The 16,075-nt window shown below is 33.1% G+C and overlaps 1 pseudogene; it reads left to right on the top strand.

Annotated features, from left to right (window-relative positions):
• Window positions 1-11,360: 11,360 nt before the first annotated feature.
• LOC113177603 (large ribosomal subunit protein eL19 pseudogene) overlaps window positions 11,361-16,075 on the top strand; it is a 54,327-nt pseudogene continuing 49,612 nt past the window's right edge.

Genomic DNA, 16,075 nt, shown 5'->3' with positions numbered 1-16,075 from the left:
TTACAAAGAAGTAATAAATGTTTGAGGAGATAGATATATTTTACCTGACTGTTCAAAGTATACATGTATCAAAACATGTCATATTATACCATTAATATCTGCAAATTTTGTTTTTGTAAATTAAAAAAAACAATTATTACCAAACATAAATTAATTAAGGCATCCAATTTGGAAGGAAGAAGCAAAACCAACTCTTTCTTTGCAGAGGGCTTAATCTTGTATATGAACAATCATGAGGAATCCATAAATAATTATTAAAACTAAGGAATAAAATCAACAAGGTTTCAGGATGCAAGTTCAATTTACAAGTTATGTTGTGTTTCTATGTATTAGCAATTAACAGCCCAATAATATAATTAAGAAAACAATTCTATTTATAATATTATTAAATAGAATAAGAGTAGAAATGAAATAACATATTTGGAAATAAACAACTAAGCAGGTGAAAGACTTGTGCTGTGAACATTACAAAACACTCTTTTAATTTTATTTTTTCTACTGCTGGGGATTGAAACCAGGGCTTTACGCTTGCTATGCAAGCACGCTACCACTGATCTATATCCCTAGCCTTACAAAACATTCTTAAATTAATATATTATTGATGACCTAAATACAAGCAAATACTCCTGATTTTAATGATTCTGGGGCTTAATATTGTGAATATGAGAATATTCCCCTACTTGATTTTCAGATTCAACTTGCACTCTATCAAATTCCCAGCTTGATTTTAACATAATCTTTGAAGTTGATGCTACTATTTTTAATGGAAGTATTAGGGATCAAGAATAGTCCAAGGAATATCTAATAAGAACATAATTGGAGTACTATCACTTCAATGTTTCAAACTTACTCTAAAGCTTTAATAAGAAAGGGTGGAAGTAGAGTAGGATAAATACATAAATAAATGAATATAAATGAGAAGTAAACCCTCACATTTGTGATCCTTCTAGTTTTACCATTAGTATAAGATAATCCAATGAGAAAATAAATAATGTTTTTAACCACCTTTTTGGAACAAACTGATATCCTCACACACAAAATGAAGTTGTATCCCTTCTTCATACAACATAAAAATTAACTGAAAATATATCAAATACCTTTATATAAGACTTAAAAGCATATTACATTGAGACAAAAAACTTAAGAGAAAATTTTTGTGACTTTCTATTAGGTAAAACTTTCTTAGGACAACAAAAGAAAAAGTGATAAAAAGTAGATAATCTGAACTTCATCAAAAATAGAAAAGTATATATATCAAGAAAATGACAATGTTAAATGGAAAAAAATATTTAAAAATCACATATCTAATGAGTCTAGCATCTAGAATATATAAGTAATTCTTACAACTGAGCAACAAAGATATAAATAATATAATTAAAATAAAGGTGAATGATTCAATCCAATGTTTATCCAATGATCAACAGGCATCCAATCAGCACAAACAAACATGTTAAATATCATTAGTCCTTGGAGAAATGCAAATTCAAATCACAAAGCTATACTTCTTCACATCCACTAGGATGGCAATAAAATAAAAATTTCACAAAAATATCTTCAAGGATGTGGTGAAACTGCAACCATTATTTTTTGCTGATGGAGGTGACAAGTAATGAAGCAGCTTGGAAGAATTTAGCAGATCTTCTATATGTTCATCATGGAGTTACTATATGACTCAGCAATTCTACACAGATATACACATGGGAGTATTTTAAAAAGCTATTCACACAAAAATAATTATTCATGAATATTCATAAGATCATTATTCTTAATCCCAGAAAGTAGAAGCAACATGAATGTCCATTGATAGATTTATGACCTGAGAAAATATGATGTATCTATAGAATGGAATATCATTCAGCCATTAAATAGAATAACATCCTGATTCAGTCCACAAGATGGATGAACCTTGAAAATATTATTCTAAGCCCAAAATTTAGATACAATAGATCACATATTGTTTGATTCTATTTAAATGAAAAGTCTAAACCATATAATAAAAACCATAGATAGACACTAGTATGGCCCTATGTATAAACCTGGCTGTATAACCAATATGATCCTGCAATATGTACACGTGGAAAAATAAGATTAAGATTATGTACCCCATTTGAATCAAATGTATGATATGTGAAGATCATTTTAATGTTTTGAGCAACTAATAAAAAAATCTAAAAAAAACAGAGTTAAGAATCATCATGTGCAACCAGACAAATGAAAAGTTATGCTCTCTTTGTATACAATGAGTCAAAATCCATTCTGCTTTCATGTATAACTAATTAGAACAAATAGTAAAAAGAAAATAAAAGAAGCAAATTAGTTATTTTTAAGGACTGATGGGAATAAAGAAAAGGGAATAATTATGAATGATTAGAGTTCCTTTTTGAAGTGAAGAAATGTCCTTCATGGGGATGACAAAACAACTCAGAGAGTGTGCTGAAAACTACTGAATTAAATCCTTTTAAATAGGAGAATTGATTAATATGTGAAGTATATTTTTTTTTAAAAAGCAGAAAATACTGATAGAGACATGTCAAAAGGACTGAAGCCAGCTCAAAGAAGTCTATACTGGCATATTATGTACAATGAGTACATCAAAAGAACCAGTGACATTAATGAAATAATGTCATTTGAAATACAAAATCATTTGTTCATAGGCATAAAGAGAGGAGAATAGAAGAAAAAAATCTGTTGATTAAACAATATTTTTATGTAGTTTCAAAGTGCTTCCACCTAAAATACTTATTTACTAAGAGACAATATTATCTTTCCTATATAAAAGCTTGAAAACCACTCTCTGAATCAAATGATCACTAAGCACAATACTATTACTGGACATATCAAAGTTTAATTAAATGTAATTAGAAGACATCACCACTCTTTTCAAAACTGCACCTAGTGTTTGTTAAATAGAATTTGTTTTATGTTCTATTTATTAATTATCATGCTTCTTTCTTTATTTAAATGGGAAACTGTCTTTATATATTTGGCAGAGGTAGAATTGAACCTGAGGCCCCACACATGCTAGGCAAACACTCTACCACTAAGCTACACCCCCTGTTCTCATTATAATTTAAATAAAAGAAAATCAAGTTACCTTTTAACCTGTGGAACTAACTAATCATATTCATAATGATATTACAGCTAATTTTTTATTTAAGAAAAATATTCATTATTCTTCCTTTTCAGCTTCTCAATCTTCAAATATAATAATTGGATATAAAATATTCTCACTAGGGTCATATTTATTGGTACTAGAAAATAGGAAGAAAGATACTATTGTGAATATGTTTATAATGTACAGAAAAAAATGAAATAAGATAATATTTCTCTATAGATGGCATTTTCTGAATAATATGAAAAATAATGAAGAAAAGGATTAAAACTGTGAACACCAGGTTAAAGGAGCACTGAAAAATATAACCATCACCAGTAAAAGCTGAAGATCAATAGATCTAGAAATTACAGGGAGAAGCTGCATGCAAAATTATGTCATTTTTGTAAGAGTTCTTCATTCCCATGATGCCAGCTCATTTGTTACTAAAGAGATATACAAAATTCTCCCTGCTATGTAAAGAAAAAAATAAATTTATTCATGAATATAAATCCACTCATTTCTGGTGTTGTCCTAAACTGTACTTTCTCCTACCAGCAAGCATCTGTAGGTTTTACTCTGTTGAAAGTCCCTCAAAATGAATGCCATTCAAAGCAGTTCCCTTGCCAGTGAGAATTAACCTTCAGAAATCACTTCAAGATTGTAAGTAGTTTAGGACCAGCCATAGATTTACCACTGACTTTTTTTTTCCTTTTCATTTACCCCTTTACTTTTTAATTCTCTGGCATCCATTACCTGAGGATATGACCTAGAAAAAAGGCATCTAAAAAGGCAGAAGAATGCAATATCATTGTTAACGATAACACTATCACACACACACATATCTGAAGGCTACATAAAATTTACTATTTATGAACACAAAAATGAGCTTACATTTTTCACATTGGTTTTGTTTCAATTTACGACAAAGCAGTAACTAGAGGAGTTGCAAAAAGTGGTCACACTTAATGTAATCTTTAAGCAAATGTTTATTCATGAAGTACCCATTTTTCTGCCAGTGTTCTCCAGCTGACTGGTTACTCAGCATGTACTGTAATAATCACCACATGCTACACTGGCAGGCACTCAGGAGCCAGCAATAAGGCATCTGCTATGCATTCAAAAACAAATATCAAATGTAATTCTCTAGAAATTTTGTATGGAATTTATATAGACTAGAAACAGTCCCTTTTGGGGGACATTTTTCTTAGAATTCAGGTGTAAGTATTTCTATTATTTTGATTCATGAAGGTCTCTGGAAAATGTTGGCAAACAAACACATGCACACCCAAAGAAACCCTTACACTTCACAAAATCTGAATGGCTCATTGTCCTCTATTTGAGACTACTTCAATTACTTTGAGTCTTACAGTAAGTAATGGAATCAAGTTTATACTATAACTCATCACACACATATATATATATGTGTGTGTGTATTTGTGTGCTTCTTTATATGTCCAACTGACAAAAAGTTTTCAACAATTTTGCACGTGATATCTAGAGACTACTAAACATGAAAAATGTGTTGTGATTTCTATTAATTTTTGTGGCTATGAAAAGTATAGAGTAATATTTGATTTCTGTATATTATTGTGAATATTTAAATACATTAAAATGTGGATAATTTTATAAATAAATCACGTTACTATAACTCCATTCAGTACTCTAATAATTACTTACCCTCTGAGTTTGCAAATCAATAGTTTACTTCTGTGTACTCATTAGAATATCAATGTAATTCCACAAAATTATTTTGAAGTTTATTTTGACAAAACACATCTGAATACTTAAACTTTGTTATTTGAATCAAACCAAGTAAGACTCTGATATATAATAATGCATCTGCACATTCATCAGGTCATATCTAAGAGACTAATTAAAAATACACTTCTAGTAAAGTTCAATTTGGGGAGAGTGTGGTGGTGCACACCTGTAATTCCAGTGACTCTGGAGGCTGAGGTTAGAGGATTGCAAGTTCAAAGTCAGACTCAGTGACTTAATGAAAATGAGCCCTAAATTTGAAATTATATATATATATATATATATATATATATATATATATACATACATACATGGCTGCATGGCTGGTGATATGGCTCAGTGGTTAAGCATCCCTGGGTTCCATCTCCAGTACCAAATAAATAAATAAAGTTCAATTTGGAAGAAATTCACAGAGCAAATTAGCCTAAACTGAGGGTCCTCAAACACAAAGATCACCAAATAGAGACAAAGAGTAATTGTTTTGTTTTAAGAGTTTTTAATCTAAAACTTCAAGAGGAAACTTAATTTATCACACTGTGGAAAATGAAACTCCATATATTTTTATATTCATACTTGTTGTTCTGAATTTATACCTCAACAGCTGAACAAGATAAAACTCCTCAAATGCCTGGCTGCATTTATATTATAATCTATCACATATATGCTTTATCTACAGGTAAACTCCAAGAAACTGAAATTAAAAGTTCACATAGTTATAACAGATTCATGTCCATATATGTTTCAAGCATATTATCTTTCTATGGAATTCCCTTTTTCATAGACAACTTCTTTCAGGAACTCTTTATCTTTGATCATCAAATTGAACTAGATTTATATACCAGCAGTGTTTTCCTGGATGGGATCTAGTGGTTTCTCGATGCCCTATTTTTCCTTCTTGTTTTACTTCCTGGTATTTCAGAAACATATTAATCTTTTCTCAAAAAGGAGTTTTAAGTGGTATTTTTTCTGAGTTCTGACATGCCTTTATTATATTCTTTTGATTTTCTAAATATAACATTGTAAGATAAACATCAAAATCATTTTCCCTCAGATCTTTGAAAGAATATTTCCACTTTCTTTTAGTATAGTGTTGCTTATGAGAAGTCAGAAAGTAGGCCAACAAAGGGTGATTCAATCTTTCTCTTTCTCTCTCTCTCCTCAAAAATTTTACACTTATATCTAACTGTGCATATTTTCCCCTTGGTGCACCTTTATAATTTTAAGAACCATATATTATTTGGGGGGGAGAAAGTTCCTTATTTGTTCAATCATTTTTTATGCTTAATTTTCAATATTTTCTCTTTCTAAAGGTTTTAAAATTAAAATAGTATGGAGAAGAAAGTGGAGAACAGTGAGAGGACAGAAAATGAAAAGTGAGATTGCTAGAAAAAAGGAAAATACATTTTAAACTGGTTTACTTGGTGGGTTAACCTACATGGGATAAAAATAACGAAACAGCTTGATTCTTTTTACATCAGTGCTTTCAAACACACTCAATCCAATATGTCTTCCTCACTTCTTGATAGCAATTTGGGAGTATGACACAATTCTTTGTGACTTTTGGATTTTAACCATTTGACTTTCAAGTTTCAAAGAAAATGCAGTACAAGATCAACTTTTATTTTTCTTATGGTTCGTAGTCTATTCCCATTCAATCCCTCTTATTTGATGTTCCAGGTCTAGCATGTAAGATGGAAAAGGCATATTCTGTTCATTAGTTCATTTTTTCCTCTTCCTTTCCCTCCACTACTTTGGTGCTTTGGTTTTGGGAAAGGTGAACAGAAGCCTTTTAATTTAGCTGATGTTGCTTGTAATTATCTTCACCCTTTATTATCTTACATGCCTAAATGATATGTTCTTTTTCTTGGTATCCTTTGATGGGTTCTATAGAAATATCTTTGCCAAAGAACTTCATATTTTACCATTGCTTGACATAAAAAACTGAATACTTGATAAAATCTGTGACCTTGTATGAATCCGTTCCTTACCTGCACCTGCCTCAGTGCAGGCATGACTGCAAGTACCATACATAAAAGTGAAATAAGCTTTTCTTGATTTCTTATTTCGTATGTGAGAATGCTCTTTTGGGAACTATGATACTTCTTAATGATTTCTTATTTTGTTAGTAAGCCTTGATTCACACAATAGTATCTGTATGATAATTCTGGGTGTGAAGCTACTGATGGTGTTGCTATCAAATGTTAAATATTTGTTTAAAACAATTGCATTTCTGCTCTTACAAGGAAAATTATTAATCATTTGTATGCCAACATATCCCAAATCAATAGGGAAAAAAGTCATTGCTATTAATGTAAAATGACAATTATTGAAGTGGTATGGAAGTTTTAAGAACAAATAATTAAAATGGCAAGCATACCAATGGTGTAAATTAGAAGAGCATGCTACTTATTATGTTTCACAGATACATAAGAACATTTTCCTTCCACATACATAGAAGTTCAGTTGTATGTTGATCTTTCCTGGGTTTACAGCTGTATTTTAAGGGTAAAACTAGATAAGTTAATTAAAGATAAAATTTTATACCAGCTGATTTTTTTAGATTTAATTTGCTGGATTCATCACAGGATGAAACATTATACATTCTCTCTGCTTTGCCTAATTATGAACTACAGGAGGAAGTACTCAGGAACCTCATCTTGTTCATTTGGTAGGATCAGAAACCTGACTCAGACTTTTTTTCAATATTCAGCTTCAATCCAGGTGCATATCATCTGCTTTGGATTTTTCCCTTTTCCTTCCTTTTTTTTTTCAAAAACAAGCATGGCTATACTTAGATTATTGTGCCTTTGTTCATGATTGAAATTGCAAGGATGGTGTTGGGGACAATTTGATCCAATCAGGATGATGTAAGTGACTATAAATGTGATTCAATGTGAAACATGTGCAATAGTGTGTTTCATTTTAAAATTTCCTTTGTTTTATTTGTTTGCATGGGTTTTCAGGTTATGTGGTACTAAACTCTGAGACAGAGAAGGATTGTAATTCTAGCAGTCCAACAAAATGTTGGACAATTTCTTTCAAGATGGGAAAACCCAACATTTTGAAAATAAATTCTAAATACACATGAGGAGAACAAGAAAATAATTTGAGACCTGAGATACTCTTGCTTATTCTTTTACATGTTGATTACTTAAGTTTCAAACTTGCTAAATCTGTTCAAATTGATAGAAATATATATGCACACATGTACCCACACACTTTCCCAGGTTCAGACAAGATAACACCATGAAAGCTATAAACATTTTTAAGTCTATATCACTGAGCCATTCAGCAGTTAATTTATAAATGCATAACAGTAGACATCAGTCAGAGCAGCTCTAGCACTCAGTAGATGTGGTATCACTGAATTAAATGATGCCTTATCCTTGGTTTCATCTATAAAATGTGGACAAATTTTAGCACTTAAAGAGTTTTTTGGTAAGAATTTTGGTGAGACAGCATTAATAAAGTTCTTAGCATAGATCCTGGCACACCACGAATCTAGTGGGTAAGACATATATTTAAATAGACGAGTACAATTCAAAAAAAATAAATGTTATCATTTCTTAATGATTTTTTATTTGGATTCTGACAACTCTGTGGATGGTTCTCAGTGATTACATTGATAACTCTCTAACAACCTTGCTTCATAATTCTCCAATTCCGCTCCATTTTAGACTCCTGTATTTATGACACTCACCACTTAAGATCTTGACATCCAAATCATTCTGCTTTTAAAATATTAAATTCTAATATTCAAATAGTTGAAAACAAAAATCATCTTTTTCTAGGTCTCTCATTCTCCTTTTTTTTTCTATTACACACCTCTTTTTTTAATCACTTTACTGACTCTCAGACACTACAGTTGTCCTTCAATGAACGTATTATCTCATTCCTTCTTTTAAGGATTACACTTTGGGAAACAACAGGCTTATAGCAAGGGTAGGGTTGAGCAGTCCTAAGGATATGAGAGTGGTTCCCCTTGGGTGCATACAATAAGGAGTTACATTAGAAAAATTTTAAAGAATAAAACAAAAAAATTTTAAATTTTTTTTATTATCATTGTGCACCCAATAATTCTAAACAATTTCAGGGATAAAGAAACTACTTTCCTGAATAAATCATTTGTTTACGTTCTTTTTTATATTTTTAATGTTCACAGAGGTGGTTTAATGATCCTTTTTCAAGATCAGTATTTCCCATCAGGATTTAAGGATATTTACAAAATGTTTTATTCTACTACTTCTAATTTTAAATATATTGAGCACTTCTAAATATATTGAACTAGATATTTCACATGAGAATAGTCTGCTATGCACACAGAACTAGTAAAGAAAATTACACACATCACAATGATTTTAAACTGACTTATCTTCTCATAGGACCATTTTGTCCTTGAATCCTTCAGTCCTCACTTCCTTCTCTTAGCTTTCAGTCCAGGGAACAAGTTCAGGTATAGGTGATGCTTGTAAGTGGTTGAAAAATTTATACCCAGAAGTTTTTTTATAGAGGACGAGCTTTACTATGAATTTCAACACAAAGTGTATAAAATGTGCTAATTTTACTAACAACTTTTTCATACATCGATGACCTCTTTTACATCTAGAGACTAGATGTTGCAAAATTGGGCTCACTTGTGCATTACATAAATTATATACACAGCAAAATACACAAAACATACAGAAAAAAATCTGAAAATATCTAAGTGTGAACACAAAATCATATTACCTTTGGAACTATTTCCCTCCCACCTCCTCCACATCACTTAAGTATAAATGGTGCTATACTGCTCACAGATGTGTTTTAACAATTCCCTTCTGCAAAGACAATATTTCATATGAACTTTAGCAAAAAGATAATTACAGAGTGATATTTTACTACCTCCACAGTTCTAAACATCTACACAGGCTAGATATTTCAGGTAAGGAATCAGTTTGTCCACTATGTACACAACAGTCTTGATAAACTGCATAAGTGTAACAATAGTTCTAATTTGAAAATGTCTTCAAAATATGAGCATTCTGGACCTTCACCAATTCAATGGGCTGTAATGCTTAAATTTTCAGAAGACAATCTTTCCTAGGAATTTCAACATACAAAATTTATGTTTACTAACTCTACTTCTGTCACACACTGGCAACCTCTTTAATATCTAGAAAGGCTAGCTATAGATTACAAATCATTTGTCCTTTATATACACTATGTACATAGCAAAGTAAAGCAATGCATAGACATAAGGAACAATGGTTACTCTTGCCTCATTATATGCACACTGCTATGGCACTCTATGCATTTCCTTGCCTGAAAAACCAGCACACAAATACAATGTGTAGTACTCAACATGGGGTTTCATATGTTAAAACTTCAAAAAGAAATTTACAAAGTGTGTTATATTTCTGCTACTTCTACATTACATATTAGGAACAACACATATTGGGAACCTGAAAACATCTAGAAAAACTAGGTATTTCAAAAAAGAGTACTTAGCATTGTCAAATACAATATAGTAATGAGAAATAAAATGCACACACTAAACAGTGGCTGGAATAAAAAAAAAATGACCAGTCTGGCACAGGACCTTCTTCCTCCTTTCTCCTGGTCTTCTGTTCCATGTCCTCCAATCCACTGAACAAACTTGGACAACTCTTGCTCTTAGATGTGGTCTAACATCTCCATTACAAAAGCTCAATTCCAGGAGATATTTCTTCTCTGATTTTTAAAAACAAATGGACATTTACAAGAAATGTTAGCATGTATCATACATTGGCAATCTATTTACATCTAGAACATCTACATTTATGTAGCAAAACGTTTATAAGATGTGTTAATTTCTTCTTTACCATATTTTGGCAAACTCTTTAGATCTAGAATGTCCAGGTGTAGCAAAAGTTTTGTTTTAAAACGTTAGGGGAAAGTTGGGAGCAGCTTTTCATGCTATATACAGAGGTCTTCTAACAATGGTTAATAAATCTTCCTAAGGGGTGGTGAGCACTTCCAACCATTCAAAAGTGTTGTGTTCCTTTGTTTTTTCTCTGTTGGGAAAACCCGAAAAACAAACACCCTGCAGCCCCTAACTCATCCTCCTGTAGGACACTGTTCCCACCCTATGGCCATTAACTAGAAGTCCTCCTGTCAGCTGCTAACCATTCCACCCCATCATCATTGTCAGGGGCTTCACTCACCTTCCAGGATAATGTCTTTATCTATTTTTGACCAGAGAATAAGGTGAGGTATTATTGAATAGGCAGGGAGTGGTGACCCTAGGGCTCTGATTGTGCCACCCTTAAGTAACTGATCACAGCTATTTGGTCCACCAGCTTTTGGGGGGCCCTACAAGCCTGTTAATACTTCTGTGGCCACTGTTCTTCTTGCCAGGCCACACCTGCCACCACCCAGTGGTGCCAAGTTCTCAGCAGTCACTTCGTGTGGGCCAGACAGGATTGGGCCACAGAATCTGGCATCCTGCGGGGTCCTGGCTAGAAAAGAATAGCCATCAGCCATCAGCGCCATGAGGTAATGGAAGCAGGACTGAGGTAGGTGCACAGGTACTTGGAGGCCCGGGCTCCCACCAGTGTGCAGCCGCAAATGAGACTCCTGGTATCTGCAGGGCAAAAGACCCAGCCTGTCCCTAGGGTCCTCAACTCAACTGCCTATCTGGGGTCTGAAGGACCCAGAGAGTCCCCAGTAGCAGTGTCAAGACACCCTTCATTTCCCATCATGTTCCCTGCCAAAATCTTGATCTAAATTCTATACAGTTGCTGCAGATGGTGCCGAATTTTTGGTAATCTGTAAGAAGGACTTCCAAAAAAAAAAAATAGAAGTACTTCTATTGTCAGATCTTTATACCCCACATCTGATTATATCAAGAACTCCTAGAAAGCATTCCTGAGGAATTTATGAGCCAAAGAGTTTTTGTTATTTAAAGTGTTTTAATTGAGGATCATATGGAGGTATCCCAAGTGCTTTTCCTGCCCAAGACACAAGTGTTCTCATATACTTTGGAAGATTTGCATCTGATCTCCAAAGCTCTGTAATCTTGAGGAAGCATAATGTTGATAAAATTAACCAAGATATTTTTACTTTTATAAGATTTTTTGTCAGACTTCACTGCAAAAGTTTCTTAACTGCTTATCAGAAGAGAGATCTGACAACACAGTTCTACTACTCACAGATTTTTCTCCCTTTCCCATTTAATAACTCCTGAATCCATATCAATTGTTCTTCTGCCTTCATAACTCCACTGAGTCACATTCATTAATGAATGGTCTCTTAGTTTTTTTTTGGGGGGGTAGGGGATTATACCCAGGACTTTGTACCACTAAGGTACATCCCCAGCCTTCAGCTGGTAAATTTTATATAGATAAATTTTCAGACTTCACTTTAACTGATGTCTTTGTAGTCTTTCTGTATGAAAAACTCCACCCCCTTGGCTTGAAATGTACATTTTTTCCCCTTCATCTCATATTTATTTCAAGCTTCAAGTTAATTTTCTTTTACCTCTCCATAAACTGCAGATTGGGTTGTTAGAAAGTGAACACTGAGAGGAAGTTAGGAATGTAAATGGCTCATTTGAGAATGATTTAGGAAATGTAAGGGAATTGGATTAGTCTGATAGGACTGTTGGGTCACAGTGCCAGTCTGATAGTTTCTTCCAGCTCAATGAGGAATTGCAGATCAAAGATTGCCCATTTTAAAAGTCCTGTGTTGGGGACACATGACAATGCATTAGTATTACTATATTGCTCAGTCATTGGCCAGTGGGCCAACCTGATGATAGCATGAGTATAAATAAAAACAGAGGAGGTAAACAGTTGAAGGCTTCTCAGCTAACTGCACCTTCTTGCAACTGAATAACAAATAATTTCTTGGGGATAGGGATTTCAATAGCACATCTCTTTTTTTGCTACACCCAATATGATAGTGTTCCTTACAGTTAACTCATTCCACAACCTCCCCCTTGACAGTTCACCTTTTCACATGAATTCTACTGCCTTTTACATGTATATGCACAGATTATATTTCTAGCTTAGATTTTGTTCCTTTATATCTGCCTGCCATTACTACTTAGATATACCTATGTCATCTCTAACATAGCCAAACACATAATCACCTTGCTTCCCTAAATTCATCTATACTTGGCAATTTTCCACTGTTCCTTAGTGAATGGCATCAAAATCCACTCATTTGTCAGGCAGAGGGACAATTAAAAAGAGGAGACTTTTATTTATCCTTTCAAGCTTGGCTCAGCCATCACCTTTTCAAAGAAACTTGAGAGATAATCCTCCACCCTTGCAACACATATTGAATATATGCCAGGTGCAGTGCCTATGGATTTTTATAACATCTTATGGTTCCTGTTATAGCACTTGCCACATTTTGGCATTGGTTTCCTGATGATATGGAAGTGAAGCTCTTTTTTGTGTGTATTACAGTACTTAACATATAAGGTACAAACCATGTGTGGTGGTGCATGCCTATAATCCAAGCCACTCAAGAGGCTGAGGCAGGATGATCACAAGTTCAAGGCCGGCTTCAACAACATACTGAGATCTTGAGTAACTTAGCAAGACCCTGTCTCAAAAAAAAAAAAAAATTTAAAAAGGGCTGGGGTTGTAGCTCAGTGGTATAGTGCCCTGGTTTCAATCTCCAGTATATCTCTCTCATTCCACAAACTCCCCTTTGACAGTTCACATTTTCAATGGATTTCATTACCATTTATATACTTAAACAAGTGTTATATTTCTGGCTTAGATTATGCCCCTAAGTTTGTATCTACCTATATGTATATGTATATGTATATGTATATGTACTATTTAATAGGTGCTTATATGTATATTTGTTGAATTCATAAATGAGTGAATGAACAATATGCTATAGGATTACAAAAAAAGGAGATATCTACCAAAAGGAGGTGTGTAGTCACCTTTACTTCACTACGACAAAATAGTAAACAAGAGCATCTTAAAGGAGGAAAAGTTTAACATGAGCTCATTATTACAGAGGTTTAGTTCATGACTGGCTAATTTCATTGTTCAGGGACTGAGGCTAATTTCATTGCAGAAGGGCATAGCCAAGGAAAACTGCTCGGCTCATGGAAGCCAGAAAGCAGCAAGAGAGAGAAAAGCTAGGACACAATTATAGTACAAAACCACACCACCAATGACCTAATCCTTCCAGTCATGTCCCATCTGCCTATAGTTACCACCCAGTAGTCCATTTAAATCATTAGTCCATAAAATTGATTTATTTACTGATGGCATTACAGCTCTCATTATTGAATCATTTCAGCTCCAAACATTTGTGGATTCACTAACACATGATCTTTTCAGGAGACCCCTCATATCCAAACCATAATTGGAGGCATGGAGATTTTAATCGAAGATATAATCCTGAACAAATACTTAAGTCAGATGGAGTTGTACTACTCTGCAAAGTACAGTGGCATGAATTACAAAATAGAGTTGTAATTGTGGGTGGAACATAGGATGTAGGTATGTTGGAATGGGGGAAAACTGAGAAAGTAGTTTCCTTGGGGCCAGATCATTAAGATCCTATACAATATGCTAAGGAGGTTGGAATTCATCCTGAAATGTATTTAAAAAATTGAAGGTTTTTAAGCAAAAGTGATAGGATCATATTTTTGTTTAGGGAGATATTCTGGAAGTAGTCTGGCAGGTAGAATGGAATAGGACAAAATTAGAGGCAGGGGAATCAGGAGGCTTTTGCAGTCATCTGGATGACAAATGATGGTAACTTAAATAAAGACCTTAGTAGTAGAAATAAAAATATTACATTTGAAATACACTTCTGAAGTCAAGTTAATAGGAATCAATGTATGAATATGGAATCAAAAGAAAAGAGCCAATAAGGGTGAGTCTAAATTTTCTATATGGTAAATTAAGAGAATGTTTCTCTCATTAATCAAGATCGGTATTATTGGATAAAGAGTTAATATTGGAGAATGGAATATATAGAGTCCAAGTTTGGGCATGATGTTTGAATTCTGCAAAAGACCATTCAAAATATTCATTTAAAACATGTTAAAATGATCTGATTATTTATTATTTGCTGGTCAGCCTTCCTACCAGTCTGTCTACTTAATTATCTACCTTCCAATTGCCTAATTTAGTCTAATATCATCTTATTTTGTCCAAAATGAAAACAATGTCTAATAATTTGCTTTTGTATACATCTAATTTCACTTATTAGAGTAGTTGAAATAATTTTAATATTAATTCATTTCTCTGTCTTCCTCTTTCTGTTAAAACACATTCTATTAGACCTATATTTTTACTATCTCCTATTGTTATTGGTTAACTCCAAAACAGTAAATAATAGTTTTACTATATGTTTGATTTAAAAGCTGGTAAAGCCAGAAATAGGTATACTGTGCATTAGCCATTGACTATACTGACTCTGACTATAGTGGTCTCTTCCCACCATTACATGTAGGACTATAAAGATTATCTGATCCTTCCTCCAGGTTATTTCAATAGCCTTAGTGTTATAAATATAACACTCTAGAAGTCCCAATGCCATAGTTATGCTGGTGCCATATCTATAGCTGCCATATTCCCAATTTTGCCTATAATTCATTTTTTACCTAAGTGCTACAAGTTCATGATTTAGTTATATTATCCTGAGGCATACAGAATTGGGGCTTTCATTTAAGCACAGCGTTCACAGAAGATGAAAATGCATTGAATGAGTGAGTATAAGGTTTATCCAGGATGAGATATTTTAAGAGAAAATGATCTTGATCTTAATTTTTTATTGTTCCTCATTTCTTTATTTTCCAGTCCCATCACATTCTTCTGAATCACTCAAACCTATATATAGAAGACATATCAAATACTGTCGAGTAATACTAATCCAAACAATCATGCTAGAGGACTAGAACATGTTCATGGTATAGTGGCAGCCTGGTGCTACAGAAATATCAAGGCAAAAAAGAGGAACTGAATGAAAGTTAATGTGTATCATCATTCTTTGGATGCAGGAACAGATGGAGGAAGTTATTTCTCTTAGCCTCCATTTATTTATCACTAGGATTTTTGTAGTTGCCTAACTATAAACTTGCTATGTAAGGAATTCAATAAATTTATATTTTTAAAATTGCATCAACTGTATGAAATATTTAGAACAGTTTTAAATTCTTACACCTATAAGCAATGTCAAATGCAAAATAATCTCACTTTTGACAGAAGTGGTAAATTAGGAATA

This window comes from Urocitellus parryii, chromosome X, assembly GCF_045843805.1.
Source record: "Urocitellus parryii isolate mUroPar1 chromosome X, mUroPar1.hap1, whole genome shotgun sequence".
NCBI lineage: Eukaryota > Metazoa > Chordata > Mammalia > Rodentia > Sciuridae > Urocitellus > Urocitellus parryii.
This window is presented reverse-complemented; position numbering and strand designations above follow the sequence as displayed.